Source organism: Oryctolagus cuniculus, chromosome Y, assembly GCF_051225735.1.
Source record: "Oryctolagus cuniculus isolate XC-2025 breed Fujian yellow rabbit chromosome Y, ASM5122573v1, whole genome shotgun sequence".
NCBI lineage: Eukaryota > Metazoa > Chordata > Mammalia > Lagomorpha > Leporidae > Oryctolagus > Oryctolagus cuniculus.
The window spans coordinates 32662342-32677065 of record NC_142889.1 but is presented as its reverse complement, the minus strand read 5'-3'; positions in this window follow the sequence as shown (position 1 = coordinate 32677065).

The window sequence follows — 14724 nt, the reverse complement described above, 5'->3', positions numbered from 1 at the left end:
GTTGAACCTGAACTACTTGTAATCTGGGGCTGCAAAACATATAAATCAATGAGTGCTCAGGTAAACTCTAAGAATTTCAGTGTGCCTAGGTTTATCTATTAATATCAATAAATTGGTATTTAAATACAAAAAATAAACAGTGCATCAAAATATGGACATTAAAACAAAGTATACCAAAAACTTACTCCTTTTTGGCCTTCATCTGAGTTCTGCTGGTTTCTGAACTCCTATCACAGTTTTTTTTTTAACTTTTATTTAATGAATATAAATTTCCAAAGTACAACTCATGTGTTACAATGGCTTCCCCCCCCATACCGTCCCTCCCACCCACAACCCTCCCCTTTCCCACTCCCTCTCCCCTTCCATTCACATCAAGATTCATTTTTGATTATCTTAATATACAGAAGATCAGCTTAGTATACCTTAAGTAAGTATTTCAACAGTTTGCTCCCACACAGAAACATAAAGTGAAAAATAATAGATGATTTTTTTTAAATGATGATGAAATCAGATCTGACCTATTGTCATGTTTAATCCCAGTGAGAGTCAAGTTGGGAATTGATAATTTCTTTCTTTCTTTCTTTTTTTTTTTTTTACAGAAGATCAGTTTAGTGTACATTAAGTAAAGATTTCAGTCGTTTGCACCCCCATAGAAACACAAAGTGAAATATACTGTTTGAGTACTCGTCATAGCATTAAGCCTCAGTGTACAGCACGTTAAGGACAGAGATCCTACATGAGGAGTAAGTGCACAGTGACTCCTGTTGTTGACTTTACCAATTGACACTCCTGTTTATGGCATCAGTAATCTCCCTATGCACCAGTTATGAGTTTCCAAGGCTATGGAAGCCCCTTGAGTTCTCCGACTCTTATCTTGTTTAGACACGGTCATAGTCAAAGTGGAGGTTCTCTCCTCCCTTCAGAGAAAGGCACCTCCCTCTTTGAAGACCTGTTCTTTCCACTGGGATCTCACTCACAGAGATCTTTTTGCCAGAGTGTCTTGGCTTTCCATGCCTGAAATACTCTCATGGGCTTTTCAGCCAGATCCGAGTGCCTTTAGGGCTGATTCTGAGGCCAGAGTGCTATTTAGGACATCCGCCATTCTATGAGTCTGCTGAGTATCTCACTTCCCATGTTGGATCACTCTCCCCTTTATTTATTCTATCGGTTGGTGTTAGCAGATACTAGACTTGTTTATGTGCTCCCTTTGACTCTTAGTCCTTTCATTATGATCAATTGTGAACTGAAATTGATCACTTGGACTAGTGAGATGGCATTGGCACATGCCACCTTGATGGGATTGAGTTGGAATCCCCTGGTATGTTTCCAACTCTACCAATTGGGGCAAGTCAGCCCGAGCATGCCCCAAATTATACATCTCTTCCCTCTCTTATTCCCACTCTTATGTTTAACAGGGATCACATTTCAGTTAATTTTCAACACTTAAGAATAACTGTGTGATAATTACAGAATTAAACCAGTCATATTAAGTAGAACAGACAAAAAATAATACTATGAGGGATAATGTATTAAGTTGTCCATTAGCAGTCAGGGCTATGCTGATCAAGTCACCATTTCTCATAGTGTCCATTTCACTTCAGGAGGTTTCCTTTTTGGTGTTCAGTCAGTTGTCACCGATCAGGGAGAACATATGGTATTTGTCCCTTTGGGACTGGCTTACTTCACTCAGCATGATGTGTTCCAGATTCCTCCATTTTGTTGCAAATGACTGGATTTCATTGTTTCTTACTGCGGTATAGTACTCTAAAGAGTACATATCCCATAATTTCTTTATCCAGTCTACCGTTGATGGGCATTTAGGTTGGTTCCAGGTCTTGGCTATTGTGAATTGTGCTGCAATAAACATTAGGCTGCAGACCGCTTTTTTGTTTATCAATTTAAACTCCTTTGGGTAAATTCCAAGGAGTGGGATGGCTGGGTCGAATGGTAGGGTTATATTCAGGTTTCTGAGGAATCTCCAGACTGATTTCCATAGTGACTTGACCAGTTTGCATTCCCACCAACAGTGGGTTAGTGTCCCTTTTTCCCCACATCCTCGCCAGCATCTGTTGTTGGTAGATTTCTGTATGTGAGCCATTCTAACCGGGGTGAGGTGAAACCTCATTGTGGTTTTGATTTGCATTTCCCTGATTGCTAGAGACCTTGAACATTTTTTCATGTGCCTGTTGGCCATTTGGATTTCCTCTTTTGAAAAATGTCTATTGAAGTCCTTGGCCCATCTCTTAAGTGGGTTGTTGGTTTTGTTTTTGTGGAGTTTCTTGATCTCTTTGTAGATTCTGGTTATTAACCCTTTATCTGTTGCATAGTTTGCAAATATTTTTTCCCATTCTGTCGGTTGTCTCTTCACTCTCCTGACTGTTTCTTTTGCAGTACAGAAACTTCTCAATTTGATGCAATCCCAATAGTTGATTTTGGCTTTGACTGCCTGTGCCTCCCGGGTCTTTTCCAGAAATTCTTTGCCTGTGCCAATATCTTGAAGGGTTTCTCCAATGTTCTCTAATAACTTAATGGTGTCAGGACGTAGATTTAGGTCTTTAATCCACGTTGAGTGGATTTTTGTGTAAGGTGTAAGGTAGGGGTCTTGCTTCATGATTCTGCACGTGGAAATCCAGTTTTCCCAGCACCATTTATTGAATAGACTGTCCTTGCTCCAGGAATTAGTTTTAGATCCTTGATCAAATATAAGTTGGCTGTAGATGTTTGGGTTGATTTCTGGTGTTTCAATTCTGTTCCATTGGTCTATGCATCTGTTTCTGTACCAGTACCATGCTGTTTTGATTACAACTGCCCTGTAGTATGTCCTGAAATCTGGTATTGTGATGCCTCCGGCTTTGTTTTTGTTGTACAAGATTGCTTTAGCTATTCGAGGTCTCGTGTGCCTCCATATGAATTTTAGCATCATTTTTTCTAGATCTGCGAAGAATGTCTTTGGTATCTTGATTGGGATTGCATTGAATCTATAAATTGCTTTTGGGAGAATGGACATTTTGATGATGTTGATTCTTCCAATCCATGAGCATGGAAGATTTTTCCATTTTTTGGTATCCTCTTCTATTTCTTTCTTTAAGGTTTTGTAATTTTCATCGTAGAGATCTTTAACGTCTTTGGTTAAGTTTATTCCAAGGTATTTGATTGTTTTTGTAGCTGTTGTGAATGGGATTGATCTTAGTAGAGTTCTTTGGATCCTCTAAGTACAGAATCATATCGTCTGCAAAGAGGGATAGTTTGACTTCTTCCTTCTTGATTTGTATTCCTTTGATTTCTTTTTCTTGTCTGATGGCTCTGGCTAAAACTTCCAGAACTATGTTAAATAGCAGTGGTGAGAGTGGGCATCCCTGCCTGGTGCCAGATTTCAGTGGAAATGCTTCCAACTTTTCCCCATTCAATAGGATGCTGGCTGTGGGTTTTTTATAAATTGCTTTGATTATATTGAGGAATGTTCCTTCTATACCCAATTTGCTTAGATTTTTTATCATGAAAGGGTGTTGAATTTTATCAAATGCTTTCTCTGCATCAATTGAGATAACCATATGGTTTTTCTTCTGCAGTCTGTTAATGTGGTGAATCACATTGATTGATTTGCGAATGTTGAACCATCCCTGCATACCAGGGATGAATCCCACTTGGTCTGGGTGGATGATTTTCCTGATGTGTTGTTGTATTCTATTGGCCAGAATTTTATTGAGGATTTTTGCGTCTATGTTCATCAGGGATATTGGTCTGTAATTTTCTTTCAGTGCTGCATCTTTCTCTGGCTTAGGGATTAAGGTGATGCTGGCTTCATAGAAAGAATTTGGGAGGATTCCCTCTTTTTCGATTGTTCTGAATAGTTTGAGAAGAATTGGGATTAGTTCTTCTTTAAATGTCTGGTAGAATTCAGCAGTGAATCCATCTGGTCCTGGGCTTTTCTTTGTCAGGAGGGCCTTTATTACTGTTTCAATTTCTGTTTCAGTTATGGGTCTATTTAGGTTTTCGATGTCTTCCTGGTTCAATTTTGGTAGGTTGCATGTGTCCAGGAATCTATCCATTTCTGATAGGTTTTCCTGTTTGCTGGCATACAGGTCCTTGTAGTAATTTCTGATGATTCTTTTTATTTCTGTGGTGTCTGTTGTTACGTTTCCTTTTTCATCTCTGATTTTATTGATTTGGGTCTTTTCTCTTCTTTTTTTAGTTAGTTGGGCCAATGGGGTGTCAATTTTGTTTATTTTTTCAAAAAACCAGCTTCTCGCTTGGCTGATTTTTTGTAATTATTTTTGGATTCAATCCTGTTAATTTCTTCTCTGGTTTTAATTATTTCTCTTCTCCTACTAGATTTGGGTTTGGTTTGCTGCAGTTTTTCTAGGTCCTTGAGGTGCGCTGAAAGCTCATTTATTTGGTACCTTTCCAATTTCTTGGTATAGGCACCTATTGCTATAAATTTGCCTCTCAATACTGCTTTTGCTGTATCCCATAAGTTTTGATATGTTGTGTTGTTGTCTTCATTTACTTCCAGAAAGTTTTTGATTTCTCTTTTGATTTCTTGAATGACCCAGTGTTCATTCAGGAGCATGTTGTTCAGTCTCCATGTGTTTGCATACTTTCTGGGGTTTCCTGAGTTGCTAATTTCCAGCTTCATCCCGCTGTGGTCTGAGAAGCTGCATGGTATGATTCTAATTCTTTTAAATTTGCTGAGACTTGCTTTATGGCCTAGTATGTGGTCAATCCTAGAGAAGGTTCCATGAGCTGCTGAGAAGAATGTGAAGTCTGTAGATGTAGGGTTGAAAGTTCTGTAGATATCTGTTAGATCCATTTGGGCAATAGTGTCAATTAAATCTGCTGTTTCCTTGTTGATCTTCTGTCCGGATGATCTGTCTATTTCTGAGAGTGGAGTATTGAAGTCCCCCAGTACTATTGTATTGGAATCTAAATCTCCCTTTAAGTCCCTTAACATATCTTTTAAATAGACCAGTGCCCTGTAATTAGGTGCATATACATTTATAATAGTTACATCTTCCTGTTGAATTGAACCCTTAATCATTATATAGTGTCCCTCTTTGTCTCTCTTAACAGTTTTTGTATTAAAGTTTATTTTGTCTGATATTAATATGGCTACACCTGCTTTTTTTTGGTTTCTGTTGGCATGGAATATCTTTTTCCAACCTTTCACTTTCAGTCTGCATGCCTCTTTGTTAGAGAGATGTGTTTCTTGTAGGCAACAAATAGTTGGGTTGTGTTCTGTGAGCCAGTCAGCCAAACGGTGTCTTTTAACTGAAGAATTCAGACCATTAATGTTCAATGTGACTATTGATACGTAGTGACTTTGCCCTGCCATTTTCCCGGAAATATTTTCTAGTATATTTTTTGAGCTTCCCATGCTCTTTTACTGGTAGGTGTTCTTCCTTTCCCTTCTTTCATATTGATGGCCGTGTTTCTGTGTTTCTGAGTGTAGCACATCTTTAAGTATCTTTTGCAGGGCCGGACGAGTGGCCACAAAGTCTTTCAATTTCTGTTTGCTATGAAAGGTCTTTATTTCACCTTCATTCACAAATGAGAGCTTGGCAGGATATAATATTCTGGGCTGGCAATTTTTCTCTCTTAGCACCTGTGCTATGTCTCGCCATTCCCTCCTAGCTTGTAGGGTTTCTGATGAGAAGTCAGCTGTGAGTCTGATTGGAGATCCTCTGAGAGTAATCTGACGTTTCTCTCTTGCACATTTTAGGATCTTTTCTTTATGTTTCACTGTGGTAAGTTTAATTACCACGTGTCGTGGTGAGGATCTCTTTTGGTCATGTTTATTAGGGGTTCTATGAGCTTCCTGTACTAGGATATCTCTGTCCTTCTCCAAACCTGGAAAGTTCTCTGCTAGTATCTCACTAAAAAGGCCTTCCAATCCTTTCTCTCTCTCCATGCCTTCAGGAACTCCTAGAACTCGAATGTTGTTTTTTTTAATAGTATCCTGTAGATTCCCAACAATATTTTTTAGGTTTCTAATTTCCTCTTCTTTTCTTTGGTTTGACTGTATGTTTTCCTGTGCTCTATCTTCTAAGTCCGATATTCTCTCTTCTGCTTCACCCATTCTGTTTTTAAGGCTTTCTAATGTGTTTGTCATTTGATCTATTGAGCTCTTCATTTCATTTTGATTTCTCTTCACTATAACACTTTCCTGTTCTACTAGTTTCTGAGTTTCATTTTGACTCTTCCTTAAAATTTCGTTTTCACGAGAGAGATTTTCAATCTTGTCCATTAAGGATTTCTGTAGTTCAAGGATTTGCTTTTGAAAACTTCTAAATGTTCTTATCATAAATTTTTTGAAATCCGTATCTTGCATTTCTTCTATCTCATCATCTTCATACTCTTGGCTTGGGGTGTTTTGCTTATTTGGAGGCATCATAGTGTCATCGTTGATCTTGCTCCCTCTATTTCTGTGTTTGTTACTCGGCATAGTTAATTCTTCTTGCGTCACTGTGCGTTTTTTTTTTTTTTTTTTATACTGTGTCCGTGTTAAGTGGACTGCCTGCTGTTGGAGGAGCCTTGGAGGCTTGAGATGGGTGCGGCCTGAGAGCTCTGCCTGGTTCTTCCAGGTTAAGGGTGTGCAAAGGTGACACCCTCAGGTTATGCATGGTAAATCTCTCTCTTTTTATTTATTTATTTATTTTATTTATTCAGGGGGTAAGTAACACCGCAGGGCACGGCTGTGCAGAATTGATGGTATTTAGCTTCCAGTCTTTGGCTCCTCTGGACTCCCACTGGGTTGCCTAGGCTACTGAATTGTAGTGACTCAGTTCCTTAGCTCTCCCCCATTGATATGTAAATCCAGAGAGCAGGCCTTCTCTTTGTCTCTTGGGAATTCTAGCCTTGCAGCCTTGTAACCTTTGCAAGGTTAGGGGGAAGAGAAACCCCGAAGCTTTTTTTTTTCCTTCTTTCCGGTAGTGAGTTTGCTGCACTTTCCGGCCCCTCTCTAGATTCTGACCCCCATTTTCCCACCAATGTCTCGGGTTATTGAGCTCACCTCCCCTTCCAGCGCCGAAGTGTGGACTCAGAGCCCTGAGAGTCCCAAGTCTCCCCGCTGTTGTCTGTGTGGCATGCACTCCCCTTGGAGCACTGGGGCTTCTGCGGCTCGGTCCCGCGACTTGGCTTCCGCGTGGTGGGCGACCTTGTTCTCCCAGTAGGTCCTCCGATACACGATTCCCCTGCAATATTTTCCTGGTTCTTTTTTCTGCGGCTACCGTAACTCCCCTTTTATTAAACTAAATTTTCCCGGACTATCGGTGCACGCCCTCACTATTCCGCCATCTTGGCTCCGCCCGAGAAATACCTGAACTCCTATCACTGTTAAACATTTTGTTTCTTCCATAGCAGACAAAAGTCAAGTGGACAATCTAATAATTATTTATACCCTTTCTTTGAGATAAAATGAAAATCATGGGTGGTTAAAGACAGTGAACCCCTGAGGGACCTGTCTTATGTATTCCCAGTGTGATCCCAAATTTCAAATCAGGGCAACATGGTACACCAAAGAGCACTTAATAGAATATAACCTAGGGATCATGGGAATTGAAATTCAGTCTCGTTTTTGCCAGGTCATAGCTAGTGGCCAGGGGAGGAGGTTTGAGCCCTCTGGGAGCTTCCCTATTTTCACAGCTGTTTTGTTGAGAGATTTTGGCATGAAATGCCTGGAGTATGGTAGGCACTTATCAAAGAGCTCTTCCAAGTATGTTCAACCATGGTGCTACTACTGTTTGTTTGAATGTGAGAGAAATATTACATTTGACTCCTTGGGCATTTCTGTAACACCTCTTCACTAAGATACCCCATCAATGCAAAATCAACAAAAGCAAGTTTTTCCATGAGGATGGCAGAATTTAAAAGAGGATTGATAGGAAAATACTCAGAGAATGCTTTATGAGAACACAGAGCAGAAACATGGGGAGCAAGAAAGGGATTTCATTGTCCTGAATCGAAATGTCCAAGTCTGAAAGTGCTGTGGTGGGCTGAGCATTGTGGCACAGCAGGTTAAGCTGTTACCTCCAGGATGAGCATCTGAAATGAGCACAGTTTTGAGTCCAGATTGGTCCACTTCTCATGCAGTTCCATGCTATTGTGATTGGGAAAGCAGTGTAAAGATGGCCCCAGTAGTTGGGCACCTACCACCCATGTGAGAGACCTCACTTAAGATAACATAGGTGCTTTGGATTGATTTTGCTGTGTTTGCATTTCAATTTTGATGATTTTTCCCTTTCACTGCTATTTTCCTGGTTTTCTATGTAGCCTCACCATTCCATTTTCCTTCTATGTTATTGCTGGGGAGAGGGAGTTGGGAAAGATGTCTGGGCTGAAAGCCTCCATGTCCATTCTATCAGGGATGTTCTAGGGTGCCATTTCTTGTTAGCCTCTTGCTACCTTTGTGGTCAGTCATTGGCTCCTAGGCAATGAAGCTTTGGAGGAGGCCCTACTTGTAAGACTTTGGGTATCAGCAGATAAGAATGGCATTGATTTTAGGGAAAGAGTCAGTTAAATGGCCCTGAACTTAACAACACTTAATGGGTAAAGCTGTCACCTGCACCACCAGCATTCCATATGGGCATCAGTTCCAGGCAGAGTTGCTCTGCTTCTTATCCAGCTCCCTGCTAATGTTCCTGGAAAGCACAAAGTATAGCCCAAGTTCTTGGGCCCCTTCACTCATGCGGGAGATCCAGAAGAAACTCCTGCATCCTGACTTCAGCATGGTCCAGTCCTGGCCATTTGGGGAGTAAACCATTGGATAGAAGTTCTCTCTCTCTCTCTCTCTCTCTCTCTCTCTCTCTCTCTCTCTCACACACACACACTTTCATGTATGTAAATAAATCTTTAAAAAGTAAAAAGAAAAATAATATTTTCCCATGTAAATCAAAGGTAAGTATAACTAAAGACTTACCCTGGGATGGCATTCTGGCACAGCAGGTTAAACTTTTGCTTGCAACACAGCATCCCATAGGAGTAGCAGATCAACCCTTACCTTCTCTGCTTCTGATATATATATGTATATATATATATATATATATATATATATATATATATATATATATATATCTTTCCCTCCCTCCCTCTCTCTCTCTCTGTCTTTCAAAGAAATATCTCTTTGAAAAAATATCACACAAGCCCATCCATCCCCTTCCCCAAAGTTACACTTCATCCCAAAATGAGCATATGTTCTCATAATTACTGCACCTGTTTAATTTCTTAAGAGTTAAAGAGAGAGATAGAGATACAGAGAGAGTTAGAGACAGAGAGGTCTTCCCTCTGCTGGTTCACTCCCCAAACAGGCCAAAACTGAGCCAATCTGAAGTTGGGAGCCAGGAACTTCTTCCAGGTTTCCCAAGTGGCTGCGCCTGTTTAATTTTACAAAATGGGTATAAGTACCTTGTATGAATTATCTATTGCTGTGTAACAATCTTCCCCCAAACATAGCTGTTTGTCACCCTGTGCAGTTCCTGAGGGTCAGGGATGGATGAATAGCTGAGAAGGCTGGCTCTGGCCCTTGGTCTACAAACATCACTTCTAGTCTCTAACTTGGTGGGTGGCAGAAACCCTCCATTACTCATCATGTGGACATCAGCATCACTGCCTGACCAGAGTGTGCTTGCTAATCCCATAGCAAGTCATCTGAGAGGGAGTGCTACTGAGCACCCAAGACAGAAGCCACCATATTTTTATAACCAAATCTTTTTTGTTTTGTTTTGTTACCATATTTTCTTTTTTTAACTTTTATTTATTTTTTAACTTTTTTAAACTTTTATTTAATAAATATAAATTTTGAAAGTACAACTTTTGGATTATAGCAGTTTTTCCCCCCATAATCACCCTCCCACCCAAAAACCATCCCATCTCCTACTCCCTTTCCCAACCCATTCATCATTAAGATTCATTTTCAATTATCTTCATATACAGAAGATCAACTTAGTATATACTAAGTAAAGATTTCAACAGTTTGTACCCTCACAGACACGCAAAGTATAAAGTACTGTTTGAATACTAGTTTTACCATTAATTTGAATAGTACAACACCTTAAGGACAGACTGTTGGCTTCACAAGGCAACTTTGGTGTATATAGTAAAGGATTATAGAGGCTAAACAACAGCAAGGAGGGTTCTTTGTGAGTCACTATATAGCTGCCTGCCCTATCTTTACAGTATAGCATTAATGTGCTGGTATACAGTTTGGATTTCTTTCTTCAATTTTTTCAGTTAATACAAATACCATGGCACTTTGTTAGTCTTTTCTCAGCTTGATTTTATTGTTAGAAGTGCATTTTGCAAACTTCCATGTTGCTATGAATACAATATTCTTTGTTTTGACTGTGATGCCGTATCTTATTGTATGAAAAGGTCTGTATTATATACTCAATTTTTGTTGATTGACTTTGGGGCGGTTACTAATATTTGCAGTTACAAATAGTGCAACAAGAATAGCTTTTTGTCATGAATGGAATTTTCTGGAATTGGAATTGCTAAATGATTTGGTATGCTAATTTTCTGCATTAGTGAAACTGTCAAATTTGAATAGCCAGTTCACCCAAATTATATAGCAATTTCAATCATCTTAAACTGCTACCATATTTTTCCTATTCTTTGCCAATCTGTGTGTTATGGAGTGTCATGTTTCAATTGAAACTTTCAAGATCGTATAACTTGGGATATGTTTATGGGATGTTGAACTTGTTTTCTGAGGGTGAGTTTCTCTGCTACTGTCTCATGAACTTTTTATATTTTTCCACTGATGTTTATTAATTCTTGGAGATATTCATTTGTCTAGGTTATATTTTCTAGTTGTCCTGATTTTTCCTTTTACCTGTTTTGGTATTTTTATTTAGTGTTTTTACTTAGTTCTTAGTTTTTTTACTTAGTTCTTAGTTTTTTACTTAGTTCTTTTTCACATGACTAATATTCTCTAAAAAAATAAAGATTTATTTACTTATTTGAAATTTAGAGTTACACACAGAGAGAAGGAGAGGCAGAGAGAGATAGAGAGAGAGAGGTCTTCCATCCTCTGATTCACTCCTAAATTGGCCTCAATTGCTGGAGCTGTGCAGATCTGAAGCCAGGAGACAGGAGCTTCCTCCAGGTCTCTCATGAGGGTACAGTGGCCCAAGAACTTGGGCCATCATCTGCTGCTTTCAAGGGCCATAGCACAGAGCTGGATTGGAAGTGAAGCAGCCAGGACTTGAACCACTGCCCATAGGAGTTGCCAGCACTGCTGGCCATGGATTTACCTGCTATGCCACAGTGCTGGCCCCATGACTTATATTCTGAGCCTTAAGAAATTCTGTCATAACTTGAGAAAAGAGACTTTTTCTTGTTTTCTCCTAAATGCTTTTTTTTCTTGTTTTCTCCTAGGATGTCAAGTAAGAATATACTTTTATAAGAACTCAATTTTCTCAACAATATTTGTTTAATATATACTGTTTCCCATCTGGTTTTCAAATATTTTATTATGAAAATTTTAGTGTACAGAAAGAAACAAAAGTCATACAGTGATGTTCTGTGTACCTGACATGTAAAATTAGCAATTTCTAGTATTTTGCTGTGTGTCAATGAGTGTGCAGGTGCATATGTAATTTTTGTTGAATTCATTTGCAGGTAAGTTGCAGATATCTTGACATTTCACTCCTCACTATTTCATTATGCGTCTAAAAATATGGACAATCTCCCAAATAAATGCAATGTCATTATTACACCTAAACAACTACCAATAATTACAAAATTTGCTATTGTTACTAAACATTTTTCAAATTTTCCAGTTGTTTCAAAAATTTGTTTAAAATGTAAAAATCAATACCTTTGTAGAATAAATTGTATTCAGTTTTGTCTGAGTATTTCCTAATGGTATCCTTTAATTTACTCATTTAATCTCTTGTTTACTGTAAGCTTGAGGTTATATCTAGAGGCTTAGATTTAAGTAAAATGTATTTTGGCACAGTCCTCACTGAAACTTTAATAGCTTCTTCATCATGTATCAAGTGCAAGTATGTACCTGGGCTATTTGTGAAAACTCTATTCTGTCTTAAGAGAGTTCTGTCTCCCTGCAGTATACCAAGTGGCCTGAGTTTCTGAGTGATAATGGAACAGGATTTGTAGGGCCTTGACCTTTCTCCTTATTCTTTTTGTCCTGGATAGTTTTGCACATTTATTCAGCTTTTTGATATCTTTGGAAAATCTTTTTGGGATTTAGAATTACATTAAATTTATAGATTAATTAATTGCTATATTGTCTTTCCCTCATGAATTTCTTAAATTTCTTTATCTGTTTCAATCTTCTTTTATGTACTACTGCAATGGTTTGTGATATTTTTCCAAAAAGGTTTTACCATGTATTTCTTATGAGATACATTGTAGTTCTTACTGTTACTATAAGTGTGATTATTTTAAATTGAATTTTTAGTGGATTTTTCAATGTATTATTGATTTGTATATTAGTTTTTTGCATATTAATCTGCAAACAATGTACTTTCATAATTTCAAATTGCTTTTTGTTATATATCCTGGCATTTTTGTCTTTTTCCTTAAAGGAAAAATGGGAGGATTTTAAGAAGTTCATGTATAAAGAATGCTATGAAAATGCTATGCATGGATTTCAAAGCATGTTAGACCCAAATCAGTTTTTGTCTTTTTTTTTTTTTTGACAGGCAGAGTGGACAGTGAGAGAGAGAGAGAGAGAAAGGTCTTCCTTTGCCATTGGTTCACCCTCCAATGACTGCTGCGGCCAGCATGCTGCGGCCGGCGCACCGTGCTGATCCGGTGGCAGGAGCCAGGTACTTACCCTGGTCTCCCATGGGGTGCAGGGCCCAAGTACTTAGGCCATCCTCCACTGTGCTCCCTGGCCACAGCAGAGAGCTGGCCTGGAAGAGGGGCAACCGGGACAGAATCCAGCACCCCGACCGGGACTAGAACCTGGTGTGCCGGTGCCACGATGTGGAGGATTAGCCTACAGTTTTTATCTTTTAATTCTGTTTTCCCACAAATGCTTTGCAGTGCCCTCATATTTCTCATGTTTGACCACTGAGCATGATGCATAGGTACATTGGTGTAATTTCCCTCCTAATCCTAAATTTAGAGATCCTTGGTTAATCTTAGAATATTAGCATGGACAGAAAGATCTTTACCAGTTTCTATTAACATTTAACATAGGCTTACTTCAAGACCCACTCTTAGGTGTATGCAGAGAAGTAGATGTGTAAATCTACCTTAAGACCTAACTAGAAAGTTTATAGCAGCCTAATCATAAAAAAGCCTGAAGTACTACATCACTAAACATTATAGCACTACTTACAACTGCCATTCTCTTTAAAGCAGAAACAATCCAAAAGGTCACTGAAGGAGGATGTATAAACAAATCATTGAGTCATTGGAACATGGCACAGCAATTTTCTTTGTGTTGAACAGTGTATTTCAGCATTTCTTTTGTACAAGTGTATGAGAGGTAAATTCCATTTTCCTCATCTCTTGAATCATAACTTCCATGTGTGGAATTCTGGAGTGACCAGGTTCCTCAGCATGTGAAGATGCCAGCTCATGATCCTCTGGCTGTGACCCTTGTTGAGGAAAGGCCCCAAGTGGGGCGTTATGATGACATAAGGATAATCTCTGTGTTCTCTCTGTTTGCTGTTTACACTACTTATATTTTAAGCTTTTGGTGTTCTGAAGGATCCCCACGATGTGTCTATACATAGGCTATTTTTGCATCCTACTTGGGCCCCTTTCTGCTTTCTGAATGTGATAATTCTATACCCTTCATCAATCCTAGGTAGGTCACTCCCATCTATCACCCCAGCCACTGCTGCCTCATACATGTTCTTTCTAGTGTCTGCTTCTGAATCTCCAGTGAGGCTAACTTTAGATTCCTAGTAATTTATTACAGGCCCCTGAATGATTTGTTCATAGTTACTTCCCTTTATCCTTAGCATAGTCTATGTAATTTACACAGATGCATCTTGTACTAGCCTACTTAATGTAAAATTAATGTACATTTATTTTGTATAGTATTCTGCAATGATTTTATTGTGGTTTGTGCTCCCTTTATTTTTATATAATTAAAAGGCAATAAAATGTGCAGAAGGTACAATAAAATACATGGTGTCTACCCCCTCAGAGACAATCATATCATTACCAAAATCACTTCCTCATATTTTGAGACTCATGGTCTCTAGTACAGATGTTCCTTAGATATTTTACTTTTTCCTTTTTCCAAACTTTTATTTTTATAGCAATACATGCTGTAGTAGATATCAATGAAATATATTAATTTACACAGGTGAAGGTAAACCTCTAAATGAAATTACTAGAACTAGAATTGCTGAGTTAAAGAGCATAAGAACTCATAATTTTGATAAATATTGTCATGTTTCATTTTTAAAAAAATATTTATTTATGTATTTGAGTGGCAGCATTACATACAGAGGGAGAGACACAGAGGAAGGACCTCCACCTTCTGGTTCACTCCCCAAATGTAGGCCATGGCCAGAGCTGGGCTGAACTCTCCCAGGCCATAAGCAGAGAGTTGGGTCAGAAGAGGAGCAGCTGGGACATTAACTTGTGTCCATGTGGGATGCTAAAGCCACAAGTTGAGGCTTAGCCTATTATGACACAACACTGGCCCTGTCTTACTGCCTTTTATAGTGGTCACGATAATTGGATCTGGCTCTTCCAGCTGTTCATTAATAGATATGATGGTTTGTTTCTCCAGTCAGC